This window comes from Aegilops tauschii, chromosome 2 (genome assembly GCF_002575655.3).
Source record: "Aegilops tauschii subsp. strangulata cultivar AL8/78 chromosome 2, Aet v6.0, whole genome shotgun sequence".
NCBI classification, from domain to species: Eukaryota; Viridiplantae; Streptophyta; class Magnoliopsida; order Poales; family Poaceae; genus Aegilops; species Aegilops tauschii.
In genome coordinates this window covers 443674727-443685082 of record NC_053036.3, presented here as the reverse complement: position 1 = coordinate 443685082, position 10356 = coordinate 443674727, and positions in this window count along the sequence as shown.

Here is a 10356-nt window from a genome sequence, read left to right as displayed (position 1 = left end):
AGCTTATGCGGTCTTTATGGCATCCCGAAAGCTGCGGCACTATTTTCAAGAGTGCTCGATCACGGTGGCATCCGAAGTACCACTCAATGACATCATCGATAATCGGGATGCCACCGACCACATAGCCAAATGGGCCATCGAGCTCTTACCATTTGAAATAACATACAAGCCGCGCTGAGCTATTAAATTTCAGGTGCTGGTCGACTTTGTTGCCGAGTGGATGGAAGCCGAGCTCCCTAAAGAATACAACACATACTCAAACTGGATCATGTACTTTGACGGTTCTAAAATGTTAGCCGGACTAGGGGCCGGTGTCATCTTGACATCCCTGATACGTCTCCTCCGTATCTATAATTTTTGATTATTCCATGCCAATATTATACAACTTTCATATACTTTTGGCAACTTTTTATACTATTTTTTGGGACTAACATATTGATCCAGTGCCCAGTGTCAGTTCCTGTTTGTTGCATGTTTTTTATTTTGCAGAAAATCCATATCAAACGGAGTCCAAACGGGATAAAAACTGACGGAGATTTTTTTGGAATATATGTGATTTTTGGGAAGAAAAATCAACGCGATACGATGCCCGAGGGGGCCACGAGGCAGGGGGCGCGCCCCAGGGGGTCAGGCGTGCCCTGGGCCCTCGTGGCCACCCCGTAAGGCGGTTGGTGCCCTTATTTCGACGCAAGAAAGCTAATATCCGGATAGAGATCGTGTCCAAAATTCAGCCCAATCGGACTTACGGATCTCCGAGAATATAAGAAACGGTGAAAGGCCAGAATCTGGAACGCAGAAACAGAGAGAAACAGAGAGGCAGATCCAATCTCGGAGGGGCTCTCGCCCCTCCCATGCCATGGAGACCAAGGACCAGAGGGGAAACCCTTCTCCCATCTAGGGAGAAGGTCAAGGAAGAAGAAGAAGAAGGGAGGCCCTCTCCCCCTCTCTCTCGGTGGCGCCGGAACGCCGCCGGGGCCATCATCATCACCGCAATTTACACCAACAACTTCACCGCCATCATCACCAACTCTTCCCCCCTCTATGCAGCGGTGTAACCCCTCTTTTACCCGCTGTAATCTCTACTTAAACATGGTGCTCAACGCTATATATTGTTTCCCAATTATGTATGGCTATCCTATGATGTTTGAGTAGATCCGTTTTGTCCTATGGGTTAATTGATGATCGTGATTGGTTTGAGTTGCATGTTTTATTATTGGTGTTGTCCTATGGCGCTCTCCGTGTCGCGCAAGCGTGAGGGATCCCCGCTGTATGGTGTTGCAATACGTTCATGATTCGCTTATAGTGGGTTGCTTGAGTGACATAAGCATAAACCCGAGTAAGGGGGTTGTTCCGTATGGGATAAAGAGGACTTGGTGCTTTAATGCTATGGTTGGGATTTACCTTAATGATCTTTAGTAGTTGCGGATGCTTGCTAGAGTTCCAATCATAAGTGCATATGATCCAAGAAGAGAAAGTATGTTAGCTTATGCCTCTCCCTCAAATAAAATTGCAATAATGATTACCGGTCTAGTTATCGATTGACTAGGGACAAATAACTTTCTTGTGTGACAACAAGCTCTCTACTAAAACTAACTTAGTTGTGTCTTCTTCTAAACAGCCCCTACTTTTTATTTACGCGCTCTTTATTATCTTGCAAACCTACCAACAGACACCTACAAAGTACTTCTAGTTTCATACTTGTTCTAGGTAAAGCGAACGTTAAGCGTGCGTAGAGTTGTATCGGTGGTCGATAGAACTTGAGGGAATATTTGTTCTACCTTTAGCTCCTCGTTGGGTTCGACACTCTTACTTATCGAAAGAGGCTACAATTGATCCCCTATACTTGTGGGTTATCAAGACCTTTTTCTGGCGCCGTTGCCAGGGAGTTATAGTGTGGGGTGAATATTCTCGTGTGTGCTTGTTTGCTTTATCACTAAGTAGTTTTTATTTTTGTGCTCCTGTTTTCTATCTTTAGTTATGGGTAGGAAACGCAAAATACCAAAAAAATTAGTGGTACCTACTGAACCAATGGTTTAAGAACCACTCAAAATCTATCACACTCCTGAAGCTTTTTACTTGGATCATCTTCGATCCCTATGTGCTCGGGCTGAAACCCCAACTAGCTTAGATGAGGGCAAATCTTTAGATGAGCATGCTTGTTATGTGTGACACTGCATATCTGAAAAAGGGAAACTTTTGCTGGATCAAATTCATCGTTTGCAGTGCTATGCTTGGAATTTATGTGAAATATATGATTGTACTTGTTGTTCTAAAGACCCTAAGAAACACCTTCCTTACCAATGTGAGTTTAGTGATAATGGAATCGTATCTTCGTATACTAAGGGTGTTTATAATTACTATGATGTTCAACGAATTGAAGAATTTGTTGCTTTTAGGGGTACTTGTGAAATTGCTTCTTTTATTGAAGAGTGTGATACTACTCTCTACAAATATGAAAATTTGGCCATACTTAAATATTGCTATTATAATTATGCTTCTAATCCTTATATTAAACCATATATTGAGGACTCCTCCGTTGTCCAAGAAGAGACTAATATTTTGCAGGAGTCTATGGAAGAAGAAATTAATGACGTTGTGAGCTCATTGGATGAAAAAGATGAGGAGGAGAGCGAAGAACAAAAGGAGGAAGAGCAGATTGATCACCCGTGCCCACCTTCTAATGAGACTAACTCTTCAACTCATACATTGTTTAACTTCCCTTCGTGCTTACCGAAGGATGATTGCTATGATGATTGTTATGATCCCGTTGATTCTTTTGTAATATTCCTTTTTGATGATGCTTGCTATGCTTGTGGCCAAGATACCAATATGAATTATGCTTATGGAGATGAACTTGCTATAGTTCCTTATGTTAAACATGAAATTGTTGCTATTGCACCCACGCATGATAGTCCTATTATCTTTTTGAATTCTCCCGACTACACTATATCGGAGAAGTTTGCCCTTATTAAGGATTATATTGATGGGTTGCGTTTTACTATTACACATGATGATTTTGATAGATATAATATGCATGTGCTTGCTGCTCCTACTTGCAATTATTATGAGAGAGGAACTATAACTCCACCTCTCTATGTTTCCCACACGATAAAATTGTAAGAAACTGCTTATGCTATGTATTGGCCTTTACTTGATGTGGATGAATTGTTATTCTATGACATGCCAATACATAGGAAGATATTTAGACTTCGTCATTACATGATATATGTTACTTTGTGCTCACTACTAAATTACAAATCATTGTTAATTTAAATTGGCTTTGATATACCTTGGGATCCGGGTGGATCCATTACTTGAGCACTATATGCCTAGCTTAATGGCTTTAAAGAAAGCGCTGCCCGGGAGACAACCCGCAAGTTTTAGAGAGTCATTTATTTCTGTTGAGTGCTTTTATATAGTTTAAAAACAAAAATAAATAAAGAGGGGAACCCAGAACTTTTCAAAAAGGAAAGTGAAAGTGAGATAGACAAGCATTGTTGAAGTGGGGGAGCTCCTTGAACTTTGTTCATGCTCACGGAAACTTTGTGAATCTTGATTACAGAAACTTTTCAAAAAAAAATTATCCCCTTGTACAATTCCATTTTATTATAAAAATAATGTGCCAAGATTTGCCTTTAGGATGTTTACATTGCTTGTTGGTTTGTGCGGTGCAGAACAGAAACTTTGGCTGTAGTGCGCGATTTTACATTTTTTACTGGAACGTCAAACAGTTCTGAAACTTTTGCAATGTATTTCTATACAAATTTTTTATTTTTTCTAATTATTTCAGAATTTTTGGAGTACCAGAGGTATGGTGAATGTTCAGATTACTACAGACTGTCCTGTTTAAGACAGATTCTGTTTTTGATGCATAGTTTGCTTGTTTTGATGAAACTATCAATTTCTATCAGTGGATTAAGCCATGGAAAAGTTATATTATAGTAGCAACAATGAAAAAACAAAATATGAATTGGTTTGCACCAGTACCTAGAGTAGTGATTTGCTTTATTATACTAACGGATCTTACCGAGCTTTCTGTTGAGTTTTGTGTGGATGAAGTGTTCGAAGATCGAGGATGTCTCGATGTGAGGAGAAGAAGGAGAGGCAAGAGCTCAAGCTTGGGGATGTCCAAGGCACCCCAAGTAAATATTCAAGGATAATCAAGCGTCTAAGCCTGGGGATGCCCTGGAAGGCATCCCATCTTTGTTCAACAAGTATCGGTATGTTTTCGGATTCGTTTCGTTCATGCGATGTGTGCAAATCTTGGAGTGTCTTTTGCATTTAGTTTTCACTTTTCTTTTATGCACCATGCTGGTATGAGATAGTCCTTGGTTGATTTATAGAATGCTCATTACACTTCACTTATATCTTTTGAGTATGGCTTTATAGAATGCTTCATGTGCTTCACTTATATCATTTGAAGTTTGGATTGCCTGTTTCTCTTCACATAGAAAACCGCCATTTGTAGAATGCTCTTTTGCTTAACTTATATTTGTTAGAGCATGGGCATATCTTTTGTAGAAAGAATTAAACTCTCTTGCTTCACTTATATCTATTTAGAGAGTTGACAGGAACTGGTCATTCACATGGTTAGTCATAAAATCCTACATAAAACTTGTAGATCACTGAATATGATATGTTTGAATCCTTGCAATAGTTTTGCGATATAAAGATGGTGATATTAGAGTAATGATAGTGGGTAGTTGTGGATTGTAGAAATACTCGTGTTGAAGTTTGTGATTCCCATAGCATGCACGTATGGTGAACCGTTATGTGATGAAGTCGGAGCATGATTTATTTATTGATTGTCTTCCTTATGAGTGGCGGTCGGGGACGAGCGATGGTCTTTTCCTACCAATCTATCCCCCTAGGAGCATGCACGTAGTACTTGTTTCGATGACTAATAGATTTTTGCAATAAGTATGTGAGTTCTTTATGACTAATGTTGAGTCCATGGATTATACGCACTCTCACCCTTCCATCATTGCCAGCCTCTTCGGTACCGTGCATTGCCCTTTCTCACCTCGAGAGTTGGTGCAATCTTCGCCGGTGCATCCAAACCCCATGATACAATACAGTCTATCACACATAAGCCTCCTTATATCTTCCTCAAAACAGCCATCATACCTACCTATTATGGCATTTCCACAGCCATTCCGAGATATATTGCCATGCAACTTCCATCATCATTATATACATGACTTGAGAATTTATTGTCATATTGCTTTGCATGATCGTAAGATAGCTAGCATGATATTTTCATGGCTTGTCCGTTTTTTGATATCTTTGTTATGCTAGATCATTGCACATCCCGGTACACCGCCAGAGGCATTCATATAGAGTCATATCTTTGTTCTAGACATTGAGTTGTAATATTGAGTTGTAAGTAAATAAAAGTGCGATGATCATCATTACTAGAACATTGTCCCATGTCAGGTTATCAAAATAAAAGAGGCCAAAGAAGCCCAAATAAAAAAGAGGCCAAAGAAGCCCACCAAAAAAACAAAAAAATGAGAGAAAACAAAAAAAAAGAGAAAAAAAGAGAAAGGACAATGTTACTATCCTTTTACCACACTTTTGCTTCAGAGTAGCACCATGTTCTTCATATAGAAAGTCTCTTGAGTTATCACTTTCATATACTAGTGGGAATTTTCATTATGAACTTGGCTTGTATATTCCGATGATGGGCTTCCTCAAATGCCCGAGGTCTTCATGAGCAAGCAAGTTGGATGCACATCCACTTAGTTTCCGGTTTGAGCTTTCATACACTTATAGCTCTTAGTGCATCTGTTGCATGCAATCCCTACTCCTCACATTGACATCAATTGATGGGCATCTCCATAGCCCGTTGATTAGCCGCGTCGATGTGAGACTTTCTCCTTTTTGTCTTCTCCACACAACCTCCACCATCATATTCTATTCCACCCATAGTGCTATGTCCATGGCTCACGCTCATGTATTGCGTGAAAGTTGAAAAGGTTTGAGAACGTCAAAAGTATGAAACAATTGCTTGGCTTGTCAACGGGGTTGTGCATGATTTGAATATTTTGTGTGGTGAAGATGGAGTATAGCCAGACCATACGATTTTGTAGGGATCACTTTCATTGGCCATGTTATTTTGAAAAGACATGATTGCTTTATTAGTATGCTTGAAGTATTATTGTCTTAATGTCAAATGATAGACTATTGCTTTGAATCACTCGTGTCTTAATATTCATGCCATTATTAGATTACACGATCAAGATTATGCTAGGTAGCATTCCACATCAAAAATTATCTTTTTAATCATTTATCTACTCGAGGACGAGCAGGAATTAAGCTTGGGGATGCTGATACGTCTCCGTCATATCTATTATTTTTTATTGTTCCATGCCAATATTATACAACTTTCATATATACTTTTGGCAACTTTTTATACTATTTTTTGGGACTAACTTATTGATCCAGTGCCCAATGCCAGTTCCTGTTTGTTGCATGTTTTTTGTTTCGCAGAAAATCCATATCAAACGGAGTCCAAACAGGATAAAAACTGACGGAGATTTTTTTGGAATATATGTGATTTTTGGGAAGAAGAATCAACACGATACGATGCCCGAGGGGGGCCACGAGACAGGGGGCGCGCCCTGGGCCCTCGTGGCCACCCCGTAAGGCGGTTGGTGCCCTTCTTTCACCACAAGAAAGCTAATATCCGGATAGAGATCATGTCCAAAATTTAGCCCAATCGGAGTTACGGATCTCCAAGAATATAAGAAACGGTGATAGGCCAGAATCTGGAACGCAGAAACAGAGAGAGGCAGAGAGACAAATCCAATCTCGGAGGGGCTCTCGCCCCTCCCATGCCATGGAGACCAAGGACCAGAGGGGAAACCCTTCTCCCATCTAGGGAGAAGGTCAAGGAAGAAGAAGAAGAAGGGGGGCCCTCTCCCCCTCTCTCCCGGTGTCGCCGAAACGCCGCCGGGGCCGTCATCATCACCGCAATCTACACCAACAACTTCACTGCCATCATCACCAACTCTTCCCCCCTCTATGCAGCGGCGTAACCCCTCTTTTACCCGCTGTAATCTCTACTTAAACATGGTGCTCATCGCTATATATTATTTCCCAATTATGTATGGCTATCCTATGATGTTTGAGTAGATCCGTTTTGTCCTATGGGTTAATTGATGATCGTGATTGGTTTGAGTTGCATGTTTTATTATTGGTGCTGTCCTATGGTGCTCTCCGTGTCGCGCAAGCATGAGGGATCCCCGCTGTAGGGTGTTGCAATACGTTCATGATTCGCTTATAGTGGGTTGCTTGAGTGACAGAAGCATAAACCCGAGTAAGGGGGTTGTTGCGTATGGGATAAAGAGGACTTGATGCTTTAATGCTATGGTTGGGTTTTACCTTAATGATCTTTAGTAGTTGCGGATGCTTGCTAGAGTTCCAATCATAAGTGCATATGATCCAAGAAGAGAAAGTATGTTAGCTTATGCCTCTCCCTCAAATAAAATTGCAATAATGATTACCGGTCTAGTTATCAATTGTCTAGGGACAAATAACTTTCTTGTGTGACAACAAGCTCTCTACTAAAACTAACTTAGTTGTGTCTTCTTCTAAACAACCCCTACTTTTTATTTACGCGCTCTTTATTATCTTGCAAACCTATCCAACAAACACGTACAAAGTACTTCTAGTTTCATACTTGTTCTAGGTAAAGCGAACGTTAAGCGTGCGTAGAGTTGTATCGGTGGTTGATAGAACTTGAGGGAATATTTGTTCTACCTTTAGCTCCTCGTTGGGTTCGACACTCTTACTTATTGAAAGAGGCTACAATTGATCCCCTATACTTGTGGGTTATCAATCCCCTACGGGGGACACAGTCCGCTATGTGCTACAAATCATGTATACGGACTCCAATAATGTAGACGAATACGAGGCACTTCTACATGGTCTCCGAATGGCTGTCTCCATGGGCATACAATACCTAGAGGTACGTGGGGATTCGAACCTTGCAATATCCCAAATAAATGGAGAATTCGATGCAAATGACTCAAAATGGTGGCATATCGAAACGCCGTACTCAAAATATCGACTCGGTTCGAGGGGCTCGAGTTCCATCATGTCGCTCGAGACAGTAATCAGGCAGCGGACATCCTCACTCGAATGGGAGCCAAACGCGATCCCGTCCCGCCTAACACCTTTGCGGAAAGGCTCTTCAAGCCATCCATGGTATGGCAGGACGAGAGTGGAAATACTAGTCTGGACCCGATCATACCCCCCGCAATTGAACACAAAACAGATGTCATCGGGGGTTCGGCCACCGAAATAACACCTTCCGCCCATTTCATCATGGCCGTTATTGCTCCATGGACCGAACCTTTCCTGGCCTACCTTAATAGGCAGGAACTCCCTGATGATCAGAATGAGGCCCGTCGCATAGTTCGACGCTCTAAAGCCTATAAAGTTCACGAAGGTGAACTATACAAGAAAAGTACCACTTGAGTCGTTCAAAGGTGCATCTCCGAAGAGGGGGGACGACAACTTTTGGATGCAATACATGCTGGTCTAGGCGGCCATCATGCTGCGCTCAGGCCCTCGTAAGCAAGGCCTTCTGTATAGGCTTGTTTTGACCAACGGCCCGAGCAGACGCACAGGCCCTTGTACAACGTTGTGTGGGATGTCAGCTTTTCACCAATCAAAGCCATATGCCGCCCACCGCCTTAAGAACAATCCCCATCACTTGGCCGTTTGCGGTCTGGGGGCTCGATATGTCGGACCCCTTAAAGGGGGAAGCCACAAGAAGAAATATTTGCTGGTTATGGTGGATACATTCACTAAGTGGATAGAGGCCAAACCAGTAAAAACAGCTGAAGCAAGGCCAGTGATCGAATTTATATCTGGCGTGGTACACCATTATGGTGTCCCGCACAACATCACCACTGATAATGTCCAATTTCACAACCGATGAGGTAAAAAATTGGTGTGCTAACTTGGGCATTAAGCTCGATTACGCATCTGTATACCACCCTCAAACAAACGGTCAGGTCGAACGGGCTAATGGCCTGATAATGAGGAGCATCAAACCCAGACTGGTACGATCCCTATGGGAGTCAGATAAGCACTGGGTTGAGGAACTCGATTTCGTGCTCTGGGGGCTGCGGACTACGCCTAATCGCACGACCAGATACACACCTTTTTTCATGGTGTACGGCGCTGAGGCTGTCTTGCCTTGCGACATCATTCATGACTCACCTCGAGTGCGCATGTATGAAGAGAGAGAAGCCGAGCTCAATCGACAGGACGACCTAGACGTCCTTGAGGCGGAGCGTGATATTGCACGAGCCCGTTCCGCCTTTTATCAACAACAGGCTCGGAGATACCAAAGCACAGAAGTGCGGGCCAAGACTTATAATGTCGGCGAACTTGTTTTACGCCTCCCAGAGAAGAAGAAGGACAAGCTCAAAACAAAATGGGAGGGCCCCATCATTATAGATGACGTTCTCACAGGAGGAGCCTATCGCCTTCGTAATGCATCGGATAATCGCCTCGAGCCAAATCCATGGAACGCTGCTCGGCTTCGAAGATTCTACGCATAAGCTCGGTCGCGTTTCTTTTTTCGTCCCCTTTTTTTCCTCTTCATTTATTCTTTCGCTCGTTTTTATACATTTCCCAGGATATGTTCGGATAGGCCGAACTCTTACAGGGCACACATCTTTAAATATATACGCCCCACCATGACTGGGGCCTTCGCTAACCGAAGCTTATTATTATTCATAGCCTCGAGCTCGCATTGTCTATGTCGTTTGTTTATATACACCCTTTTGCCATTATATGCACCTCTATGACTTAAGTTTTTTTCCAAGCTGGGTTGCCTCGATCCTGTGTTTATGCCCTATGTTCCCGATTGTTCGGCTAGGGCGTAAAGGGGGCACCTCTTGATTGTTACAACCGGGTAATCCTGACCTGTACCTCAGAAGGGTGAAGCCGAAAGCTAGCGTTCTTAGGAGAACTACTGGTCGGCAATCAAACGACGGATTGTTACATTCCTGTAACTCTTCAAAAACTTAATGCGGGACATTTTCCCCATAATTTGGATCAAAGCCTAGGCACGCACAATTAAAACCATGCCAACCCAAGGAAAGGAACCCTTAATGGAACTATTCTCCTTGGAAGATGTTTCTTACATATGTAATATAACATATTTCCCGAACTAAAATTTTGTCTGTTCAAGCACAATGACTGGGTTGCCTGGTTTCCGGACATAGTGAATGTTCTTTACATTTCAAAATAGTATCCGGAAACACTCCACCATCTTGGTTTGGAGGTCAAAGCCGAAAGCTTGCGATGACAATTTTTCCACATGTTTGGCGGAAG